The 14,720-nt window shown below is 34.7% G+C and overlaps 1 pseudogene; it reads right to left on the bottom strand.

Annotated features, from left to right (window-relative positions):
• Positions 1-5,609: 5,609 nt before the first annotated feature.
• Positions 5,610-14,720, bottom strand: part of LOC132305022 (coiled-coil domain-containing protein SCD2-like) — a 39,543-nt pseudogene continuing 30,432 nt past the window's right edge.

Consider the following 14,720-nt stretch of genomic DNA (forward strand, 5'->3'; position numbering starts at 1 on the left):
AATGAAGGAATGAGAGTGCTTTTAGAATTTCATGCACGTGACAAGATACTGAAAAAGTAAATAATGGAATATATAACACAAGAAGTGCCGTCCAGATATCTAATAAAATATCACGTGCCACCCAACTCCATGTCTCCTCCTCTTCAGTGTAATTTACCATAAGAACTTTTATGACTTCACACATAAAGCCAGACAACAAGGCTAAGAGGGCCAAAAGGGCTGAACATCAAGGTGAAGAGTCGACTTGTGTAAAATTGTGAACAAAATAAATTATGTCATAAAAGGACATTGTAATGTGAATGCAACTATAATTAACAAAAAAACATTAAATTAAAGATATATATTGAAGGGCCACAAGAGAATATTACAAAGCTGACCATATAGATTTCAAGAGTTGGTCAAATACAAGGGGATTAGTTACAGTTGCTATTGACAGAAGTGCACGGCAACCATCAAGCATCTCACTGAACAGAACAAAATAACAGGTAAGACATCAAAGGACAAGTAAACACAGAAAGAGGGTTGGGACTACAGGAATATAACCTTTCACTTTTTCTACAATTGATTGCTTTTGAAATGGGTAATGAAGATCCTCTCTTTTTATAGCAATGTTGATATGCAGAAAACACACACACACTTCTGGTAGCCAACAATTGAATGAATCTTAATTGTGAATAGGAGCATACAATTTCCATATGCAAAATTTAGTAAAACTCCACTTTCAAAGAAAACTAGATTCAAACATATTGTGGACATGAAAGAGAAGGACATAAAAAATAAATATACTCGCATATCAATTAAGTTTAGGCAAATTAATAAACACAGAAAAAGGTTCTTTTGGTAATGCAAATTCTCCAATTTGATATAAAATTTCACAACATTCTGAATCAGAATTACAGAACAAAACTAGATTATCATCAAATTCACTAGAACTCCACATAGCTGAAAATCAAACACATTCATAAGAAACGCATTGCAAAAGAAAACGAGATTGATAGGAAATAGGAATACATACCAATGCTTAGAAATCCCAATTTCAATAAACAATAGCAGAAACCAAGCATCAAGTGCATGAAGTACCTTTGATCTTGTATGAAAGTTCTTCAGATACAAGGGCTCCAAATGCATAATAGTGTCTAGTTTAGACACAGTAGATTTTCATCCTTGCTTCTTCCTCGCTGAAAAACACAATAGGCACAAACAATAATAAATATCAAAAAAATTAAAACAAAACCCATACATACAAGTTAAAGTTAGCAGTTGCAGAGAGAGAGAGGGGGGCAAGCTTGAGAGTTGAGAGACAGCGGCTTAAGCATGCGAACGGCGAAACCGAACTGGAACAGCTGGCGACGGAAACTGAAAGATATGGGTTTTGATTTTTTGAACAATCTGGCATATCAGATATGGGTTTTGAGTAGGTAATAGGTTTTGAACTTTTGATTCTTGCAGACAGATAGATAAACTGAAGTATATGGGTTTTGAACTTCTGATTCTTGTAGATTTTCTAGTTAGCAGTTGCACAGAAAGAGAGGGGGCAAGTTCAGAGTTGAGAAAAGAGAATAGAGATGGAGGCAATTGGTGAGTTGCAGAGATAGAGATGGGGTAAGTTCAGAGTTAATAGAGATGGAGGCGATTGGGGAGTTGCAGAGAGAGAGAGGGGGCAAGTTCAGAGTTGAGAACGAGAATAGAGATGCAGGCGCGCGATTGGAGAGTTGCAGAGAGAGAGAGGAGGGCAAGTTCAGAGTTGAGAACGAGAATAGAGATGCAGGCGCGCGATTGGAGAGTTGCAGAGAGAGAGAGGAGGGCAAGTTCAGAGTTGAGAACGAGAATAGAGAAGGAGGCGATTGGGGAGTTGCAGAGAGGGAGATGGGGGCAAGTTCAGAGTTGAGAACGAGAATAGAGATGGAGGCGATTGGGGAGGCTGAAGAGAAACTAGGGCTCGGATGAGATAAGGTTAGAAATATAAAAGTGAAATAATACTAGAGCGGCAAATTTGTCGTAGTAACGGAATTTTATTGCGATTTGAATGGGTATGAGACGGTCAGTACCCATTTCTTGTTATGTATTGAATATATATATATATATATATATATATATATATATATATATTTTAAGAAAATTTATTATAAATTCTAAAGTTTAAAAAATTAAATATATATTATTTATATATAATGAATAAGTATCTTTAATTTAAATTTTGTAATTACATATTTAATGAAGACTTATAACTATATTATAATTTAGGGTTAATTACAATGACACCTCCTGAGATTTGTCTTAATGACAGTCATATACAAGTTAACCTCTTTTTGAACAATAAGACCCATTTAAGTTTGATAAAATTAACAAGGACACCCCTACACAAGCTAAAATGACCTTAATGCCTTTTCACTTGTGAATTAACCCATTTGAATTATAAAATTACCTTTTAAACCTTTCTAATCATTTCAATTGACCAATTTAGCCCTCAAACCACCACTAAAGCTGAGAAGCCCTACACAGATTCAATCAGCTCTGCGATCATGGATTCTCCATTGGAATCTCAGTCACATCCCCGTCGTCGACCACATCAGCTTTCCATCATCTCCATCCTCTAAGAACCCATCAAGTAGCTCCTCCTTAGTTGCCGCCTCGACTGCCTCTTCACCGACACATTCACCGCAGGTCCGGTGGTTCCCTGACGTCGTTAACGCCAGCGGCATCTCGCGAATCATCTTCAACAGAAGTTATTGCTTCGCTCGTGTCTGCGTAGGCAAAGGTCGAGTTGTTGGCGGCGGCAGTGAAACCCCAAATTGAGGCGTGGTTACCCATGGCAGATCAAGAGGTCGTCACGGAGACGAAAGTCATCGCTAATAGATCCGGTGAGTCGAAGAACGAGATCCTTCTCGATGCCGACCTAGCACTAGCTGCAAAAACTCCAACAACCGCTTATCCTGAAACACTGGCGGCCGCCTCGAGTGCATCGGCCTCGGCAGCGCCACCCTCGTCCATACCACAGGTGTATTAAGTGACCAAATAATTTTTTCCCTTTCTTCCTAAGTTCACCCTGTTCTCTCCATCCTCCCAAAAGCACCTACCATTCCACCGCTACCCACAGCCACATCCACCACTTCTCTTTACACACACACACACACACACACACACACACACACACACACATATATATATTTATAACCCTAGTTTCCGTCGACGTCGCAAATGCATCACCGCCGTGTCATCCCCGTTGCTAGCTAGTCACCTCATCAGAACCCAATCTCGTCGCCCTGGTCATCACCATCACGGGAGCCCAAAAGAAAGACTTGCAGAAGTTCTAAACGATCTAATCTTCTCTCATGTCGACCGATCTCATGAACTACGAATGTTTCCATCAAAATTTTGAATCCAAAGGTTGTGGGTGAAGAGGTGGTGGTCCGGTGGTGGCTGTGATGGTGAGTGATTTAGTGGGTTTGGGTAGACAGAAGGTGATGAGGGAAGAAAAAATGGGTGGCTGGTATTGATCTTACACAAAGGGCAATTTGGTCTTTAAAGAGTTTTGATATTTTATCATTAATAGTAATAAAATATTAAAGGACAATTTCGACTTTTCATAACCTTTTAGGGGTTGTTTGGATGCAATTTTTTTATAAGGGGGTGTCATTGTTCAAAAAAGCTCCAACTTGTATATAGCTGTTAATATGGCAAACCTCAGGGGGTCATTGTAATTAACCCTATAATTTAATTGGAAATAAATTTTTTTTTTTTTTTTTTTTTTTATAATTATAAAAAGGAATTGAAGTTTTCATTCCATATGATATAATGTACATTAATCTAACAATTGTGATAATATTTTTTTTTTCTTTTTTAAAAGAGAGATAAATACACTGTTAGCGGAAATATATAAGGATAATTTTTTTTTTCAAAAAGGTGAGAGAAAATCTTTAAAAGTTGGTTAATTATAATTAATGTGCACATAACACCTACATATTATGAGAATATTAGCATACACACCCCTTAGACATTTTTAGATGTCAGATTTTCTGATTGAGGGATGTTTTCGCACAATTTTAAAAGAATATGATTATTTTTAGCACACTTTTTCAAATAAGTGGTGAAAGTGCTACGTAAAATATACATTATGAGTATTTTTTGCACTTGACCCAATTTCTTAAGATGATATATTTAACCTCAAAATTTTGATTAGAGAATCTCACAAAATGAAAAAAATTGGTGATAATAACTAATTTTGAAATCTTGTGAATTTCTAGTATTTAAGAATTACATCGAGTTCTTCTTGTTGTTAGCTTCTGGTGAAAGACCAATGAACTTTTTAATTCTCGTATAATTAAAGTTTTTTTAAGAATGTCCTTGGGCCGAAAGAATAACCTTCTAATATTAAAACATCTTTAGCGTTTAACTTTTTCATTCTCAAAATGGAAAAGTAGGGTTCAGGTAAAAGGATGCGTGTTTGGTTTATGATAAAAAATAAATAAATTTTTATATCTCTAACTCGGCATTCTCTCTCAAACAAAGCTTAAAAAGACATATTCTTTTGGGATAGAATACAACAAACACAACAAAACACCATCATCAATGTGGGAGCTACAGAGCAGAATAATATTGATCTTGATTTTTAAAGCTTAATTTTAACTGAACAACAATTTGGAACAAAAAAAAATGGGCTAAATAGGTTTGCTAATCATTGTGTTAAGTCAATGATGATGAAAAAGTTTTTACTCACCGACAAGTGGACAAACATTATTCTATTTCAAAATGTGGTAATACAACTTTTTTAAAGGTAGGTGTGGTGATCTTGATTTTAAACCTTATTAAACCTTTTTTTAAAGAATCATTTTTTTTTTGGGTAAATCAATTTCATTAAACAAAAAAAATGTACAAAGCAACACAAGGCCAAAAGGTCCAATCAAGAAGCCCGAAGGCAACCCAAAAAACACAAGCCCAGCCCATTCACCACTATAGATCGTTGAACCAGCATCACACCAAAACGAAGCTGGGCAACCATCAACAGAGAGGAAGAAGAAAGGGCTAATGAAAATTCGTGGGATCAGTGGTGAAGACAGCTTGAGAGGCTCCAATCGGCCGCAATTTCCCTCGAGATCTTCCATCACTGAACCATCTCAACGGTAGCTCTCTTACCAGAGAAGGTACGATTAACAGAGTCGTAAGCCTTTTGTAAGTCAACCTTCATAGCGCACTTGGGAGTAACCCTTCAAGAGCTCCCGAGCAATGAAAATCCCATCACCTATTCTTCTATTTTTGATGAAGGCAGTTTGTTGCCTCTAATGATACTAGGGAGGACTGATTGGAGCTTCTTAGCAATTAATTTTGAAATAATCTTATAAATTGTGTTACAACATGCCATACTATGGGCCTAAAATAATCCATACAAGTAGGATTTGAGGACTTGGGGACCAAAGCAAGGTATGTGCAACTAATTTCCTTAAGAAGTTGTCCATTAATAAAGAACTCTCTTATTGGCCATGCCTTCTTAAAGTATCCATCAGGCCCAGGGGATTTATTTGATCTCAATGAGAAAAAACACTCTTGTATTTCCTCCATGGAAGGAATGGCTGAGAGACAAAGAAGAAAAAAAAGAAAAAAAGAAAGAGCAATACTATCAATACCTGCATACTGGTTTATGCTTACGTATTATTAGATTTTGTTGTCTTTTAGGCGTTTTTCATTTTTTCGTGCTGCTAAGAGTTGTCAATAATAATAATAATAATAATGAAAAGTCGCAGTATGTTCTTAGGAATTGTAAGAGACAAAACACATTTTATTGGAACGTTTCAATCACCTCCCATTGATTTAGATTGGGTCCCATGAGAATTTAGATCCACCTGCAAATAATAGAGGCTGATTGGTCAGAAATTCAAAATGGAAACTATAACTAATGAATTATTGAGAAGGGGGAAAATTTATATATATATATCTATATATTTATATTTAAGTATGAGAAAGAGCCTTTAATTAAGAGTTTTAAATCTCAATTCCATTTTCACCACAACCATCAAAGGCAGCACTGCAATTGCCACCATGAGTGATAGCATCACTATTTTGCATTTGTTTCATCCATTACTTTTTTTCTTTCCCATAAAAATGAAAAAAATTAAATTTTACTAACCACTTGCTATACGGATCATCATCAAACCGACGTCTCTTTAAATCATATGAACTTTAAGCTATGAAGTTTAATAACCCCAAATGGTTAAGTGTTTTTATTCTAACCTAACACTTTTGTATCTTTTATTTTTGTGGACTGGAATACCCAAATGAGAATTGTTATAAATTGAAAACCTCTTCCATCCTACTACAATCAGGACCACCAATATGAAGGTTACGTAAGATATACATGAAAGAATAAAATAAAAAATAACTGATTTAATGAAATTATATATACGTATATATACACACATGGTGGCAGTCAGAGGGGTAGACAATGTTGAAAAATGAGAATGTATATAATAGGAAAACTTAACCAAAATAATATAAGCAAAAACTTAAATATTGATAGATAATAAATTACTAATACATTTATAATTTTCCAGAAATGTTTCTCATTACAACAATATATTAAGGAAATTCTGCTCTCGTTTTTCCGCTTTCTTTGAAGGAAATTTCAATTTTGCAAAAGGATCAACAATTGGTGAAAAGAGGGGCTTAGGGTCAATAAATTGACTAAAAGTTAGACAAAGATGAACATACTTTGAATTGTGGAGAGATATTTGTAAATGCCTTTTGAGACAGGAAATTTGAAACAGAGAAAAGAAACAATTAGTTATAGTTATTGAAAACGGAAATAAATAAATAAATAATACAAAGAATTCACATCCTACTAACAAATTGGACAGCTTAGAAGAAATTGAGTAATTAGAGTATATCATTGGTATGCTCTTCAATCAAAATACACAATTCAATTAAATAAGTCATACTTAAATATTTAAATTTCCCTCATCTAACTTAATTATTATATTTTGATTGGTCGAACATAACTTATGGAATATCTACTCAACCCCTACCACCACCCCCAAACAAATTACTAGATGATGAAAAAAAAAAAAAACGTAAAGAAAAAGAAAACGCAGCAGTCGGTACCTTATTTACTGATTTAGTGGAATATGATCATCGTGGTTTCTTCTTCTTCTTAACTTGTTTTTTCATCATTATATTCCTCCACCGCTAGTCCCTAAATTAAACAGAAGGTGAACGGATTAAATGAAAAGCATTCGCTAAGTGATGTCTTGTAATAAGGACAAAGGCACGTGTATATAGTTACCTTTCCTTTCCGAGATTGCTGCACATGATTATTAAGGTCACTTGCACGGCTAGACATCAAATCTGTGCTTACTTTTACATCCAGTGTGCTTAAGTATCCAAATGTGAAAGTCTTCAATTCCGGACATTCGTGTATATTAACCATTGTCAAGGATGGGAATTGAAAAACATCGTTTGCCCGACAAAAACATGTGAGGTTTGGTACAGAAAAAAGTTTCAGATACCCTAGCCGAGAGAACACAATTTCACCCGTGGCATCTTCTCCTCCTCCTCCTTCGTTTTTAAGTATTTCTTCCATCACATCACAATATTCAATTCTTAGATCCCTGAGTTGTGTGAGACTTCTTGCTATTGAGAGTGAGAATAGATACTTCAGCCTGTTGCAATTTCGAACTGTCAAAGATGTTAGGCTGTGAAACACCGAAAGTCCTTCAAGGTTTGAAGATAACCTCCAATGAGAAACAATGTTGCAGAGTGAGCTTTTGGATATTCTCAAACCGTTGTAGTAGAGTAGAAGCATTTACTAAGTTGCTGCAGAAGTGCACCTCCAAGAATCTTATTACTTTGCAAAAGGGAAGGACATGGCAAGTACCTTCGAAGATGCTCTCATCACTCAGTATCAATGTATCCAAGATAGGAAATTCAACTTGCGCACAGAAATCACTCACCGTATTTAGCTCCACAATATTCTGATTAAAAAAATAAAGCAAACCAAGCAATAATGAACCTTCTAATTTTCAGTACTAAATCCATTTTTATGCTCTACAAATTCATCAATTTCTTCTCAAATTATAGACATATAACTGCATATTAGGTTGTTGACAAGAAAAACCCCCGTCCTGCTCACAGCTAGTGGCATTCATTTGAGGCTCCATCTGGTTATGATTTTTGAGGCTCTGGTATATAAATAGATGGATTTAAATTGGTGTGCAAATTTTCAATAACACCAGAGAAAACTGGAATAATAGTTTCCTCATAACTGTAATAGGAAATAATGGACTTACCATTTCATTTGGCAATGGTTGTAATGGGGCATCCACTAGATTTAGCTCCACAATGTTCAGGTTCCGCAATGGTTCAGTACTGTTCGGTATCGGCAAGGAAACATCTCCAATTTGGGACAACATCCTACTGTTATTTTTATTACGGATGGCAATTCAGAAATGCAATTCCTTCCGCAAAAGCTCATCAGGGACGGTAGCTTTTCTAAGACCAGTTTATTTAATTGAGGGAACACAATATTGTTCTCCACTTCTTTTCCCTTTGACTGCAATCCAGATGTGATATTTGGTGCTTTATCACTGGCTTCTTCTTCTTCTTTGGACCCTCCACTGCAGCAGAGACCGCAAAAGTTCACTTTATTTAATCGAGTGAACACAAGATTGTTCTCCACTTCTTTTCCCATAGCTTTATTGCTTGCACCTGTTTCTTCTGCTCCTTTTGACCCTTCAACTTTAAATACCTCTTGCAGGGAGTCACACCGTCTCACATGGAGCTCTTTTAGGTTCTGGAAACTTGTAAGTGATTCTGTTGAAGCAACATTTAATAACTTGTTCATTCCATCAATAACCAACTCCTCCAAGCAAGGAAATTTAACCTGCAAAACATCAGCTTGCTGCTGATAATATTCCTTTCTTTCTCTTGAAAATAACGCAATCTGCCAAATTAATGGTTTAACATTTTTTAAGGAAAACAATAATAAAGTTTATTACTGATTTCAAGGACATGTGGATGCAATAACAAAAAGCCACCAAAACACAACATTCAATGGAAGGCTCAGTTGAAATCTAATTGAAATTCATTAACATTTTTTAAGGAAAAATAGCACAAGGTCAAAAAAAGGTTAGAATAGATATTAGACTTACTAGAATGCTTTTAGTTTATTGTCCTTCAAAAATTTATGGGTTGATGCTTTAATATTATTGCACTTAACATATTTATTAATGTTGATAATCTGAAATCACATTTTAAAAAAGAAATACTATACTTCAAAAAAACTGTAATATTGTTGATGATCTGAAATCTCATTTTAATAAAGAAATGTTGTACTTCAAAACTGTCAGTGTTGATGCTTTTAGTTTATTGAAAGAATTTGTAGGTAACAAGCTCCACCAAAACACAGGAACAGAAAAAGCTAATACAATTGAAGGATTTAAATACATAATTATATTGTTTTAAGAAAAACAAATGAAATTCATAATTTAATTAAAATTGTACAAAAAAGTGTATCAAGATAATAAAACCAGCCATCCAAATTATACTATGAGGAGGTAATTATGCTTTTTTTTTTTTTAATTATTATTATTATTATTTTTTATTTTTAGTAATTTGAGAGTTAAATTTTAAATTTCCTTATGGTGACAGATTTCTGATAAGTTTTCTCTATTATAAACATTAAAATATTTTTTCACTTATCAACAATATATTAGTATTAGATTGCTTTGCAAGATGAGATTTTGACATGTGACTAGGGGTGCAACTTGGGTTGGCCCAACCCAGCCCAGCCCCAACCCAACCTCAACCCGAATCAGGTTGGGTTGATTCAACCCGAATTGCACCCAACATGGGTTGGGTTATAACCCGAACCAAATATGTTCGGGCGGATCTGGTCGAGTTCACGGGTTGATATATATTTTGTAATTTTATATATATATATTTGATTTATATATATATAAATTTAATAGTGTAATGATATATATATATTTGATTTATATATATAAATCAAGTATATATATATATATATATATATATATAACGACGTCTAGTCTAGACTATTAGGTTTCTAGTACCTAAATTCATTAGAATTGTTCAAACTTCGAATTAAATATTCTTTGAAGTCCTTAACCATGGTTAAAACTTAGTAATTAACCACCAATCAAGTTAACCCAACCATGGTTTACGTCTCATTGCATTAATCGGACCACATGGTTTACGTCTCTGCTACATCCGCCTGCCTCTCTCTCTCTCTCTAAAACTCTCTTTCTCTCTCTGTATATATCTTCTAGTATATCTCTCTCCGTCGATCTGTTGTTTCTAATCAATGTGGAGTACCGTACCTTAGAAATCAAGGTTGTCGATCTCCACAAAAGACCTCAAGAAAGTCAACTTTATCACCAAGATGGACGTGTACGTCGTCGTTTCGATCGCCGGCGACCACAGCACCAAGCAGAAGACCATCGTCGACAGAGACGGCGACGACAACCCCACTTGGAACTTCCCCGTGAAATTCACCATAGACGAGTCGGCTGCCCGACAAAACAGCCTGACCCTCGTCTTCAACCTCCGTTGCGAGCGTACCCTTGGCGACAAAGACGTTAGAGAAGTGACCGTTCCGGTCAAAGAGCTCCTCAACCGCCTGACCCTCATCTTCCTCGTGGATTTTTTTTTTTTAATGAAATGTTTAATTTGGGCTTTCGGGTTGAACCCAGCCCAAACCGAATAAGATTGGATTTTGAAAAAACCCAACCCGACTTAAACCCGAATTGTGAATTTATATGTCCAGATTTTAAAATTTATGGGCTGGACTCGGGTTGGGCTGGGCTAGCCCGCCCAAGTTGCACCCCTACATGTGACCGGTAATGTGGCTCTTTGGCCGCACGGAGAGAATTTATATGGTGTATCTGTGCAGAGCCAAAACAGATATAAAAATAAAAATAATTGTTGAAAATAGTTAATGTCATGAACAAAAAAGGTGCCCATTGAACTTTGTTCTCTACTCTCGGGTCAAAGACGTAGGAAAGTGAAGTTACAAAAAAATAATAATAATAATTGAAAAAGACACTTTAGACCACTTTATACAGAATAATGTCAAGATCCATTTATGATATGTTAGTTTTCAAGCAGGAATAATTTTATCTGGAGAATTCATTCAATCTTAGGTATGTTTCCTAATATTTTCATTCAGATATTCTACTTGATTTGTTCTAGGAAACCGAAAATTTAAAAAAAAAAAAAAATTAGTTTGTATATTCAAACGTTTCAATTCATCTTATTTCATCAAACTTCGGATCTGGAAAATTCAGTACCAATCAACCCCAAGTTGTCTAACCAAATTCAATTCTCATGATTAAAATATATATATATAGATTATAACCAAACTTATGTTTTTCACTTTGAACGGTGAAGGTAGAATAGATAATATTAATAAATTTCAATGCTTGTCTAGTTATGATGAGCATGTTTTGTATAATAAATTGTAATTTAGATAGATATCATCATCTAAATTAACAAGTGATACAATCATCTTGATCATGAATGTTTTGTCATTTCAATAACAAACGCAGTCTGCTTAATTCTGATAATTTGTAGAATTATATATATATATAAAATAAGATCAAACTAGATTTCGTCCATGTTGTGAAAGAACCACGCTATTGCTGTAACTTGCAATATTATTCCCTTCTCCACTCGCACGTGTGGGTGGAGATTTCGTCTTACACGTGACTATTCATGTAAGAGTTATTCAATTGAATTCTTATCTGATAAAATAGAAAGATAAATAAAAAGTATATACAAAAAGTTAAAAACTTTCGTGTGAAATAGATGAAATTATACTTATATATACAAAATAAGAAGAAAGAAAAAAAGAAGATGAAATCACATCAAAATCATTAAAAATAAGGGTGGAATGCGGATAGATAATGCGGAGCATACCTTATCATTAAACAGTTGTGCAAGGCCGGACACATTGCATTCTTCAGCTGACGTCTTCTTCGTATTGGCATTGAAGCTTCTCAGTTTTGGAAGACTTCTTTAATTGATGAAAAGTAACTGTATCCATGATTTCATTGTCATCTCCAACTATTTCTTCCAAGTTTTCACAGTGAAATATAGTTAATTCTTGGAGTTGCAGAAGGCCTCTTGCTGCGGCGGCGGAGAAGAGATATCTCGACGGACAATTTATTACTTCCAAAATACTTAATTTACTAAAAGAACAAGACACACGTGATCCGATGGTCCTTGAATTCAAATTTGGTCTGCCAAATAAATGAGCAAATAATGGATTAAACTACAAACAAAAAAAGCGGATACACAGACCATAACATGCAACTCTGAATTGAGCTGCTAATGCTAGGATACTTGGTGTATGACTACAAGTCTACAATAATCAAAGCCTGCCATAATTAGGGATTCCGCAATTAAAATGGACAAGTATATGTTATAGAAACACTTTCGAGTGCTAGTTTCCTAAAAGCATTTCTATTTTATACACGAATTCAAATAGAATTGAAGGGAAATGAATGTGTAACCTAGAACAAAATTGGATTTCGATTCCTAGTTCTACAAATTTTTTACGGGCTACAACTGCACCTATTAAAGCAACTAAAAGAATTATAGAAATGAGTTCAAATGGAAGAAAAAAAAAGGTGTCGATATATGAATCCCAAATTTATTATTTTTTCATGAATGAGGTTGTTTCCATTGAAAAAAACCAAGTGCTTAGTACAATGGATAAAGAGGGGGAATATACATCATAGCACCATAGCAAACTGAAAAAGGCCACTTCCAATACACTTGAAAGCAAGTAACAGAAAGAAAAATAGCAAGGCTAAGACTAATTGCACAAATCAGTAACAAAAAAAATGAATCCCAATTTGTTAACAATTTTCTTTCAAAATTACTGAGGCGGCACAATTGTCCCTCTTAATATATCGAGGGTATTCTTATAAACTTTTAGATATCATATTCAGTTTCACATTATGACTGGTTTGACACAAGGAAACGGTCTCTTCGCATGCGAAGATAAGACCGTACATCTAACCCTCCCCAGACCCCACAATGGCAGGAGCCTCGTGTATTGGGTTTGCTCTTTTTATACAGTCTCACATAAGATTCACCTATGTATAAGTTTACCTTTTTATTAGTTATGACTGATGAATACATGCTCAAAGATATCTAAGGGTCAAAAAAATATATATATATATATTTCTGTCATAGTATCATTCAATATCAAATATCAACTTACCAAATGGTATTCCTGAAATAAGGATTGGTATTTCTATGTTAATCATGAGGACTATAATAAGCAAAAATTACCATCCACAGCATCATGCGAAGTTGGTGACTGTCGGCTATGGCTAATCCAAAATTGAAGTCGTTTTTTGGCAATCTCCTCTTCTATACAATTGGCTTTGGCTCTTCCCCAAAAATATGTAAGCCATGCCTGTTAAAGTTATGTGATGTAAATAAAAATCAAATAATTAGGATATGAACAGGTCACTTTAAGATTAAAAAAACTAGTTATAAAGAACCACTACCGAGTACTGCGAATGGATGTGATTTTTAACCATCACTATAAATAAATAAATAAACGACATAATTCTACTATGAAGTTAAATCGAGGCAAAGAATAAAAATAGAAATGAAAAGAAAAGAAAAAATCCCCATGTGCGCCATGTTACCTTCCCAACAAGGGACAAAGACTTTCCAGATCTTTGACGAAACTGGAAGTCAGTGGAGCACAATTGAATGAAAATCACTAATTAAGTTGATAATTTGTTTACTTAATCATTTTTCGTTGGGTTTTCTAAGTAATGATGTCATTAATAAAAATCATGAAAAAGTGCACCAACCCAGTTTTTGTACAAAATTTCAGAAAAAGAAAATATGACTAACAGCTACCATTAGCTATAAACTAACATGATATATATATATGTGTGTGTGTGTGTGTGTGAGTGTGTGTGTGTGTGTGTGTGTGTATGTATAAAATATATAAGACTCACTGGTTAAATGTCATAAATCAAGAGTGACATGGATACAAGTAGAGGTAACTAAGAAAGAAAAGCCAGACCTCCTTGAAAAGAACATCCTCAGACTCCTCTGCACTCAGTTCTGCAATAAACAAGACATCGATAACTATAATGCTACAAACATAAGAAGCTTCAAATAAGCTTCAACTGTCTGGCTGCTTAAACATAAGATGGAACACCGAAAAAAAAAAAGAAAAAGAAAAAAAGATGGAACAGTAACAAAATTTGGGAGTTGCTGTGTAAATAAATGCACATGTTATATAAAAATGGGTAAAGTGCAAGAAACCCCCAACTCTTACTCAAGTGCAACTAACCCGCTGAAATTACAAATAACCCCCTTGAACTATTGGTTTTGTTTAATTTAAGGACAATCCGACAGTTGACTTGGTCAGAAAAATCAAAAGACATATTTGCCCTTATTTAAAACTACGTAGTTTTAAGGGTTATACAACTAAATTGATGACGTGGCAGCTAACAATCTCAACAATCAATCAAAATGAGACAACTCAACAGAACTCAGCCAACTCGCCCAACCTTATCAGTTATCCACAGACCTATCTAAAAATAATAAATAAATATGAGTTGCAACTTCTGGGGAAGGTATCAACAGGGAAGAACACAATGCCGATTGGAAGGCGTCGGAGTGGCTGTTCAATGTCTTCGACGTTTTTAAAACGATTAAAAATTTAATATTGAATT

Source organism: Cornus florida, unplaced genomic scaffold, assembly GCF_030987335.1.
Source record: "Cornus florida cultivar Cherokee Brave unplaced genomic scaffold, ASM3098733v1 CherokeeBrave_3.0.0_Hap2_Chr04, whole genome shotgun sequence".
Classification (NCBI taxonomy): Eukaryota; Viridiplantae; Streptophyta; class Magnoliopsida; order Cornales; family Cornaceae; genus Cornus; species Cornus florida.